We start from the raw sequence: 11,335 nt of genomic DNA on the forward strand, positions 1-11,335 counted from the left end.
GCCTTGAATCTATCACTCTCTCTCTCCCTCTCTCTGGATTAGGTTTTATTATTTCCTCTGCTTATAAAGCTTATCTTCTCTTCTATCTCAACCTCATTTTGCTAATTGTTCTTCCTCCTTCAGTACTTATCTGAGACTCCACATCTTCTGAGAGTCCTTCACTGATCACCAAAGAATATTTGTTTAAAAACATTTGAATACATAACACAAATGATCCTTATATTTAAATATCTCCTATCTTCCTGGAGCACAATTTTACGTAGGAGCAAGACTAGGAGAACATCTCTAGTTTGATTATGCATTTGTACTCAAAATGAGAGTGAGAGGTATTTTTAAATCTTGTTTAAGGGTTCCAGTGAAATAGGGACCTTCTGAGGTTACTTGAGATCTCTGAAGTACATTTCTGAACCTCTGCACTTAAATAATGGCTTCATGGCCTCTGATACACTTATAAGCCCACATTTCTAGGTCCCATAGTCCCCCTGAATTCTGGCAACACAGGGTACACATGTTACCCTGTCCATTTCCTAGATCTTACAGCAATGGGTTTTCATAAGATCTTAACCACTATCATTTGATTCTGTTCACAAGGTGTATTTTTGCACTTTCTCCACAGTGTTAAAGACATCAGTAGAAAGGACTGCTTTCCTGATAAAGATGTACATCAATGAAACAATAATCACATGTAGTCAGACAGCAAGGAAATAGAAATCAGTATTTATCAGTATCGACCATGTAACAGCATTATGCTGTCTGCTTTGCAGATTTTATCTTTTCTCGAATTCTTTAAGATATATGAACTTTTCTCCATCTTATACATGATGACATAGTTAAGAGCTGAAGAAACCTTGGGATTCAAACTCAGACATGTCAACTTTAGAGCCTATGCTTTGACCATTAAGCTTCTGCTTCATAAGACAATTTTAATGCATATGAAATCTTGCTGCTTCTTTCTGTCTATCATATAAGATACATAAGAAGCTTACCGATTTTAAGCTTTTGAACATTAAGGAGTTGGATTTAAAAAGGACCACCGGTGGGAAATCTAGTGATACTGAGGCAAATAGAAATTAGATACACATTAATATTTCCATATTATGAACAAAGCTAAATCTTATAATTTTTAACTTCTCTGTTCTTACGAACAGAGATGAACAGGAAGCTGAAGGCTCAAGCGAACATTTTGGTTACAAGCTTACATCCTTTGAGGTCAATAACACTGTAATTAATCTAACTTGGGCTTCCTCTATAGACCTTCTTTTATCATAAATAAAGATAATTCAACGTTCGTAATAAAGATTAATAGTATCAGCTAATCTGCAGGAAAAGAACAAGTTTAAATCTAGTTGGTTGCCTGGAAAAATTTTAAATTTTAAGTTATGTCCATAAATGTATTTCAATAGGACAGCATTATGAGTTGAATTGTGCCCCCCACAATAAGATATGCTGAAGTCCTAGCCCCCAGTACCACAGAATGTAACATTATTTGTAAATAGGGTTGTGATTATAATCAGCTATAAATAGTTAAGATGAGATCATGAACCAGGGTGGGCCCCTAGTCACATATAACTGGTATCCTCATTAGGAGATTGGCATGTGAAGACAGACACGCAGGAGGAATGCCATGTGAAGATGGAGGCAGAGATTGGATGATGAATCTATAGACTAAGGAATTTCCAGGATTGATGGTTCTCAGTGGAGGACAGAGGCATGGACAGGTTTGTTTTCAGAGTCTTCAGAAGGAACCAACCATGCTGACACATTGATTTTGGACTTCTAGCCTCCAGAACCATGAGAGAATAAATTTTCACTGTTTCAAGCCATTCAGGTAGTGGTGCCTTGTTAGGGTAGCCCTAGGAAAGTATTACAAGGAGCTTTTCTGCATTGGATTAATGTTTCTTTAAAATTTTACAAATAATACAAATATGCTCCAAGTAGTTGCTAGAATTTGCATAATCCTCAGGTATGTACTCTTGGCCAGGACTGAACCTATCTAGGGTTATCAAAGTATAATCATTAGCTAATATACATGGCTATTCAGTAGCTGAAATATAATACTCACCAGTAAAGAAAATGTGCTATTTTAGTTTTTTTTCAAGTACTTTCCCTAATTTAAATCATGACTATAACACCATTCTACCAAAATTAGTTTAGTTCCATTTTACCAAGGTAAAAACAGAAGCATCAGTGAGCTTTTTAATATTACAAAACCAGTAATTGAAGTGTTTGATTTAAATTCCATCTTCTTTCCACAATGTATTTGTTAGCATCACCTTGCTCACTAAACTTGAAACAGAATGTCTCATAATAAGTGTAACTTCATTCATTACTACAGACTGAGGAAATAGCATATTATAAAGTACTTCAATAGAACATCTCTTCTCAACCATGAAAAGAAAAAACAAATTAAAATAATGGACTGTAAGACTTATGAAATTATATTGAGGTTGGACACTTGTTTGTTTATAATATATACTTTAAAAATATATCTTCATTTGAAATTTTGAACCAGTTGAATAAATAAAAACAAAAAGGCAGCATACAGATTGAGAGAAAATATTTTCAACATATATATTATGAGGTTAATATCCAAAATATATAAGGAACTTATATAATTCCACATCAAAAAACAAAGAACCATACTAAATAGTGGACCAAGGACCTAAATAGACATTTTTCAAAAGAAGACACTCAAGTGGTGAACAAGTATATAAATAGATATTCAATATCCCAAATTATGGAAATACTCATCAAAGCCACAGTGAAATATCACATCGTGCCTGCTAGAATGGCAATTATCAAGAAAAAAAAAGTTAGGTATGGAGAAAAGAGAACACTTGTATAACGGTTGGTGGGAATGTAAATTTTAACAGTCATTATGGAAATAGTATGGAGGTTTCTCAAGAAAACTAAAAATAAAATTACCATATGATTCAGCAATCCCTCTTCTGGTATATACCAAAGGAAGTGAAATCAGTACCTCAGAGAGATAATCTGTGCTCTCAAGTTCGTTGCAGCATTATTCGCAATAGTCAAGATATGGAAACAACTAAGTATTTGTCAACAAATAAATGGATAAAATGCTATATGTACATCAATAATATTATAGTATTTAATAATCAACAATATTATACATATATTATGTTATGTATATAATATTATTGAGCCTAAAAAAGGAGATCTTGTCATTTGCAGCAACATGAATAGAACCTGGAAGACATTATGATAAGTGAAATAAGCCAGACCAGAAAGAGAAAAAGAAAAACAAGCACACTATCTCACTTACATGTGGAATCTAAAAAAGTTGAATGCGTAGGATCAGAGGGTAGAGCAGTGCTTGCCAGGAATGGGGAAGTGGGAGAAATGGGGTTATGGTGGTCAAAGGTACAGAGTTGCAGTTATGGAGGGTAAATAAGTCCAGGGAGCTAATTTACGGCAGGATGGCTATAGTTAATAACACCGTATTGCAATTTGCTGAGAGAGTAGATTTCTGGCGCTCCTATTACACATAAAAGTGGTAACTGTGCAAGGGGAATATATGTTAATTAGCTTAACCGTGGTAGTCGTTTCACTACATGTATGTCTATACCACACATCATGTTGTGCACCCTAAATGCATTTAATTTGTATTTAGAAAATAAAATGAAAAGGATGCAAATCAACTCCTAAAAGTCCAGAATCAAACTATTACTATAAAAGAATTAAACTGAAGGGGATATCAATATTTGGGGTTTCTAAAATAAATCTTTAACGTTATATCTGAACATTGAAGGGGACATCCTCTCCACGTCTGTGCTCTCCGATGCAGACTGCATGCTCTCACACCCTCTGTGATGCACAAGACACACTTGCTCCCAATCGCCCTTGCTTGCCTTCCACATCTAACTGGATTAGCTCCACCTTCTTGCCAACAACCTCAGTCCACTTGACCTATCATCTTACTGTCCCGTTCCCTTGTGACTGTACCCAAGTTATTTGTCATTGCTGGGGTAAATCATAAACCTTTACAGTTCCGGGGTATAAAACAATGGCCGATAGGTATGGTAGGGTCTGATTCCAGCTCTGCCACTTAGTAGCTTATAACATTGGCCAATTTACTTAATTTCTTTATTCTCAAATTCTTCATCCATGAAATGAGGACAATAATACTAAAGCCGCAGTGACAATTAGATGAATTAATATTGTAAAATGCCTCAAACAGTGCCTGGTTCATATGAATGCTTTACGAGCATGATCTATTAGTGTTATTATTGGTGTAATAAGACCGTATGGTTTTAATAGTCAACTCTATTTTCAATACAAACTGTCAATCCTATTGTGATTCATATGGCAGCCCTCTCTCTCTATTCTTAGAGAGGTTAACAAAATCTTTGACCTCATCATTTTCCTTTTGCCCTACTCTTTAACACATGGTCTTGCCTCCTACTATTATAATTGATCTGAAAGGCTCTCTCTCAAATTATGCCACCAAATTTACAAATGGACCTGTGTTTCCATCTATTTTTTATATATTCCTTCTCTTGTAATACCAAAAGTGCCCAGTATATTATTTGAAGTTTATTGTTTAAAATTTTCCACCTGTGCTCTGGATTCTATCCTCGTCTCCTTAGAGGCTTTTCTCTATGAATCAATTTCTCTCTCTGTCTCTTCTTTATATCTCCAATGTCTCCTACACTAGTGACTCTTGCCCATCAGTATTTAAACATATTCAAGATCCCTGTAAGTTACATGAAAAGTGAAAGCAAAATCAAACAAAAGGAATTAAAAACAATTAACAATCTCCTCATTACCATTTTCTCCAACAATCACACTGTTTTTCTTTCCATCACAGGAAATTTCTTGAAAAAGTCATCTATGCTTCCTCTTATGGTTCCTGACTTCCAAACTGATCTGAGTATCAAATGAAATAACATGTATAAAGTCTCATACAAATTCCTGAAATATATTAGGTTTTTAATAAAAGTTAAGTATTATTGCTATTATGCCCTAAATGGTGATTGATCTTATTTTAATATATTTGTTTGAGAGAGAGAGAGAGAGCATGAGTTGGGGAGGGGAGCAGAAGGAGAAGGGGAAGCAGATGCCACCCCTTGAGCAGGAGCCTAACATGGGGCTCCATCCCAGGACCCTGGGATCAGGACTTGAGCTGAAGGCAGATGCTTAGCTGACAGCCACCCCTGAGCCTTGATGATCTTTCTATTTCACTAAGAAAATACAAGCAACCTGGAAAGAAATTTCATCAGCTCCCATAACCACATCTACCCTCTTTATTGTCCATGTCTTCTATTCTAGCAAATGAACTGTGTGTTTTAGGCAAGCCCAACCTCTTAATCTGTGCTCTGAATTTTATCTGTCACTTATTTCAAAACATTGCCCCATCATTTCTTCCTTTTCTTTCCTCCACTATTCATTATTTTTTCTTTTTTAAAATTTTTATCTACATACAAAAATGCCAAATTCCTTCCTACTCCCACCATATTGCCAGCCTTCCTTCTACAGCAACACTGTTAAAATGAGCATTCTCCAACTTGATTCTTCTCAGTCAACCTTGAATCCATCCTTATCATATTTACACTCACAATCACTCCTAAATTACAGAGGTCTCCCCCCTTAACTAGATTTCACTTTTGACATTTCAATTACCTGTAGTCAGTGGTGATCCAGAAGCAGATGATCCTCCTTCTGACTTAGTAGTAGAACGTCAGTGGAAGCCTTAACACCATGTTGCAATGTGTATGTTGTTCACCTCATTTCACTTCATCACTCAGGCACTTTTTTACCTCCTATCATCACAAGAAGGTGAATATAGTTTGATATGACATTTTGAGAGAGAGAAAAAAGAGACTACATTTACATAACTTTGGAGCATATTGTTATAACTATTCTATTTTATTACTAGTTATGGTGGTTAATCTCTTATTGTGCCTAATTCATGAATTAAATTTTATGTCAGGTATGCATGTATAGGTAAAAATAGAATATATATGGGGTTCTGTGCTATCTGTGGTTTCAGGCACTTACTGAGGGTCTTGGAACCTATCCCCCATGGATGAGGGAGGACTGCTATCCTTTTGTTGAATCATATTAGTGCTATGTTCTAAAGCTAATGGCCAACCCTCCTTCTTCATCTTGACTTCTCAGAAGCATTTTTTCCCAATTAATCACTTTCTTCCCAAGTGTTTTCTTTTATTGGCTTATGAGATAGTAGTCTCCTGGTGTTTCTGCAGAATCCTCCCTATCCTTCTCAGTGTCATTTGTTGACTTTTCTCATTTCTCTTATCTCTAAACTTAAGAGTACTCTAAGTTCAGTCCTTGTATGGACATCTCGTCTTTTATATCTACAGTCACTTTGCGGATGATCTCATCTGGGTGTGGTACTTTAAGCCCCAACTCTCTGGTGACAGTGCCCATGTTTGTATCTTAATTTATATCTTCAGCCCAGACTTCTTCAAATGCTAGATTTTTTTTCTGGGATACTAATAGGTACTTTGCACTTTGTACGTCCAAGTCTGAGCTCTGTTACTACTCTTCAAACTCAGATACAGTTTTTTAAATTCCAGCTAGGGGCAACTCTATTCTCTAGTTCCTCAGTCAGAAATACAAGAGTCATTTGTGAGTCATCTCTTTTTCATATTATGTTTTCCTATAAATATGGCTGTTTAAATCTTTAAAACATCAAAATTTGACGATTTTTCAACTGTCTCCAATTGCTACCATCACAACGAAAGCCACTGTTATTTCTTGCAAGCATGGAAGGCCAAAGCAGAGTTGTTTAATGAATAGTGCAGAGGGTTTGGTTGAGGGACCAAAGAGCCTGAGAGTAGGGTCCTTCCCTGACTGAAGGGACCGTGCTTCTCTAGAAGCCCAGGTCTCACCTCCCCACTGCCCTCACCCCCAAAACCAGCTCCTCTGGTGGTAAGGAGCTGGTGTTCTCAGAGAAGCCTTGGCACATATGCTCCTAAACTCAGACTGATGTTTCTACCATGACTATCCACTCTATACAAAATTGTTCTAATGTTTGAAATCTAAATAAATGGGATAGCAGAGGACAGAGCATGGAGAACATGCAGGCAATTGGTGACTTAACAAGAGTAGTTTAAATGGTAAAAATCTGATTGGAGAAGGATTAAAAAGAACGAAGGATTTCATTTTCCTGTAGGTTTGAAACTTCTTCACTGAAACCTGTTTCTTACTCACACTGGGTATGTCTGTCCTCAATCACCTACCTACCTGCCTGGCTATTCTATATTACCAAAACTATATCCTAATTTCCCTGCCTCCCAAATACCCTCTCCCTCAAACCAGCCTCAACCTATTACAGAGATTAAAACCTAAAGTTCCTAAAATGATCTACAAGGCTTTTTAGGGTTAAGGTTAGGTTAGGGTTAGGGTTAAGCTCTTAGATATGGCCCTTTTCACCTCATTTCCGACTGCTCTCCCCCTGGCTCACTCCACTCCAACTCCATTGACCTCCCTTTGTTCACAGAGCCAGTCTAATACACTTCTGCTTCAGGGTTTTTGCCCTTGAGGTTTTCTCTACCTGGGATGCTCAGCGCCCTGAAATCCCAATGGGCTATTCCTTCATGTCCTTAGTTGCCATGCCATCTTCTTAGTGAGTGCCCAACCCAGAACCTATCTAAACTGCAATTTTTCTATCGGTGATGTGTTCTACCTAGGGTCCTTCCCATATTATTTTCTTCTTAGAAAGAATAATTAATAAGATTTTATATTATCTTTATCAGGTTATTTGCTTCTCCTACTGTAATGTAACTGTGAAATAGGGATTTTGGTTTGTTTTATTCACCAATGTACTTATAGACATAGGTGTCAATAAATATTGGTTGAGTGTATGAACATCCTTATGAAGACTGAAGCCAAATTATAGTGAGTTGAAGAATATTAGAAGATTTCAACAGAGCTGAGAAACTTGGACTCTCTCAGTTTCCCCTGAACACCCTGTAGAAGCAAAATCAGATTTTCTCCCAGTCTGAGGAAACCAGATACTAATTTTTAAAAACTCTTAATTATTTATCCTTGGAGGTATCTCCTCCAATCCATTTTGGGGAAGCTTTTCACTGTATTTTTAAAAAGGGGAGGATGGAATACAAAGTTGTTTTAGGTGAAATGTATTGCTATGTGTGGAATTACTTGGAATTTAGGATTTAAAATGTTAGTTCCAGCCCCTAGGATGAACCTCAATGGTTTGATTTGTTGGATAAGGAAATCCTGTACTCAACAATGGCCTAGAGTCAAGTTAAGGTGCCAGAACTTTCCTGACAAACTATATAGAGAAAGCAGTCCAAAGGGTTAGGAAATGGGAATATTGGAGCAAATGTATTATATTTATCTTGATCACTCTTCCCTAACAATATGAACTTTTTTTTTTTTTTTTTTTTTTTTACAATATGAACTTTTTACTAACTATCCTGGTGGAGAGGAATTAGCAAGCTCCTCCATGCTTTAATTAGATAAGTGTATGCCAGAGGACAAGCCGTGAGCCCTGAGAAGTTTCAGAGGCTCCCACATTAGTGATTTCCTCTAGTGTTGGTGGAATGTTGGGGTGATTCTTCTAAAGTGAAAGATAACTTAGTATATTTTATATTGCTGTTGAGGAAGAAAGAAGCCAAATTCAGTGCTTTGTGGTTTTGCTAAATTTTGTATTGTCTGCTCTGTCTCATTTACCAGTAAATCCATTATGCTGTCAGTGCTGAGTGGAACCCAGAGCAAGAGAAGACTCTTAGCATACCCAGTCTGAAATGTAAGCCGCTCTGCCACCTGTACCTAATGACGTGGCATAATTAATAAAGGACAATAACAACAATAAAAAATCATGAAGGAAATCTGTGTGGCAGATACAGATGCTAAATGGAGCCTCTGGCAAGCCCCAACTTTGGAATAAGCTTAGAACCCATACCTCCTCCTTCAATCATATACTGAGCCTAGCATACCCATAAAACTATGATGATAGTAGATTAACCAAAGCATCTCACTGCGAAATGAATGGAAATGGCACATGAGAGACCAAACTATCAATGGTCTAGATTGCGCAAGTAATTAGCACAAGCAGATGGCTCAAATTAGCAAATACCTACTCTTACAGCTTCACCACTTCTTCCTCGATTCATACATAGGAACTCAAGGGAAGTTCCTTAGAACCAGTTAACTGAAAGGGAAAAAAAGAATAGGCCTGCTTTACAGATGAGTGTGCACGGTAGCAGGTACCACTAGGAAGTACACAGTTGCTACATTACAGCCCAACTTGGGGCTATAGAAGACAATAGTAAGGAGAAATCTTTTCTTAATCAAATGTCAAGCAGTATATCTAGTTATTAACACATAAATAAATATTTGTTTATTTAAAGAAAAATTGGGTGTGGTATGGATCTATAGTAATTCTTGGATAGTGGCTAGATCTTGTCTTGCTTGTAACAAAAAAATAAAATTGGAATACTTATGACGAGGAGGATCAGGAAAGATATGAATGGGCATCACAGAATGAGCAAAGAGGGAAAGAAATCACGTACCATGTAAGTACCTTCTAGAAGCACCTACTTCAGAGACTCCATAATCGGGTAGACAAAATGGGCCATACTGTTGATGTCGATCAGACTCCTTGTCCAAATAGTCCACTGTCTCCTCAATGGGCCACGTACAAAGAAGAGACACGGGCTAGACCTTGGCTCAAAACACATAGGCTTTCCCTCATTAAGGCTGGTCTGGCTGCCACCTGCCCAACCTTCCAATAGGTGTTACAGTTAGATTAGTTTTTACCCCTTCTCTTGGATGGAAGGCAGTCATTCATCTTCGTGAGAATATATGTACATATTCCAAGTATGAACCTGCCTTCCTGTCCGGAACACTTGTGCCAGAACATCCATTAGTGGATTTTACATAATGCTTTATTTATGGCCTTGTTATCACACACATCATTGGCTGCAAACAAAGAACTCATTTTAAAGTGAAAGAAACATAACAGTGGGCTCATGTGCGAGGGATTCATTGGCTTACTATGAACTTATGAGAAAAAAGAATTTGATAAAAAAGAAAAAAAGAATTTGATAGAATAGTGTGATGGCCTATGGAAGATTCAGTTACTCCCCATAGTTATAACGCTGTCCAATGTATGGTTCCAGTTTCTTCAGTTAGAATGTACATGTCTGGGAACCAAGCTCAACAGAGGCCCCTTTCACTGATATAGTTAATAATCCATCTCTTGAACATTTGCTGCTCACCTCTCCAGCCTGGCTTTGGTAGGTTTGCAGATACCAGAGGCCAAAGGAAGTGTGCCTATACCAAGGAACACGATCATGGTTCTGTTAATTAGGTAACTGAGGCTACACCAGGCCTTTTGAGACACCTGTGATGCTGAAACAGATGTAAAGAATAAGATCAGTCCACTGGCCAAAGTGCTTATCCCTAATTATGAAGGGAAAATTGGTCTTCTACTCTACCACAGGGGCAAAGGGGACTCGTCCAGAGAAGTCACTGAAGTATCTCTTATTAATCCCTTATCTGGTTACAATCATCAGTGAGAAACTGCATCAGCCCAATGGCAGATCCGGCGAGGGCTTGGGTACTATAATAATACATATTGGGATCATTCTGCCAAGTAGTGATGCTGTCAGAAGGCAGGAAGAGACGGTCTCAGAGAGTAAAAATATAGAACAATTGGTGTAAGAAGAAAGGTTTAATTATCTGTGTTAAGCTTAATGACCAGGTACACAGTTGGGCACTGATGGCTCTACCTTAACCATCCTCTGCTACCTTTTCTGAAAAGTAAAGGTGATGGTTAATGTTATAATAGTGTTTGAGATTATCTGTGGGAAACAGGCCCGCTGTATCATAAATAGATCTAAGAAAAGAGGCTGTTAATATATGATCCTGACAAACGCATCCCATGGGGTGACAAAGGGAAGTTTCTGCATATAGAAGAACAGTAAGTCCTGAACGCAGGATGGAACCAGCCGGAACACCAGAGTAGACTGTTCATCATACTTGAAACTTCCTCGTACACCCTGTATGGGAGGGATGTTTGTTAGAAGTTATTTTCAGCCTGCCTCTTTGTACTACCAGACTTACCTAATGTAGAGGTCTGTCCTTCCAACATGTAGGATTAAGCAATGCACCTAATAAAAGCAGCAGCCTTTATGAGCTCAGGATCTTTGTGGCTTCGCGTTGGTCCCCTGATCCCCATGCCATTTTGTGTCTCTTTCGTCTTTTATTCAGTTCCTGAACCTTCCAAGCTGGACTTAGGAGCAACATTATCCTTTAATGAGAGAATGTCTCTCTGGTCTGAGAATTTTTTCCTTCTAGTAAATACCTGGAATGAATAAAA

The sequence above is a fragment of the Canis lupus genome, chromosome 35 (genome assembly GCF_048164855.1).
Source record: "Canis lupus baileyi chromosome 35, mCanLup2.hap1, whole genome shotgun sequence".
Lineage (NCBI taxonomy): Eukaryota > Metazoa > Chordata > Mammalia > Carnivora > Canidae > Canis > Canis lupus.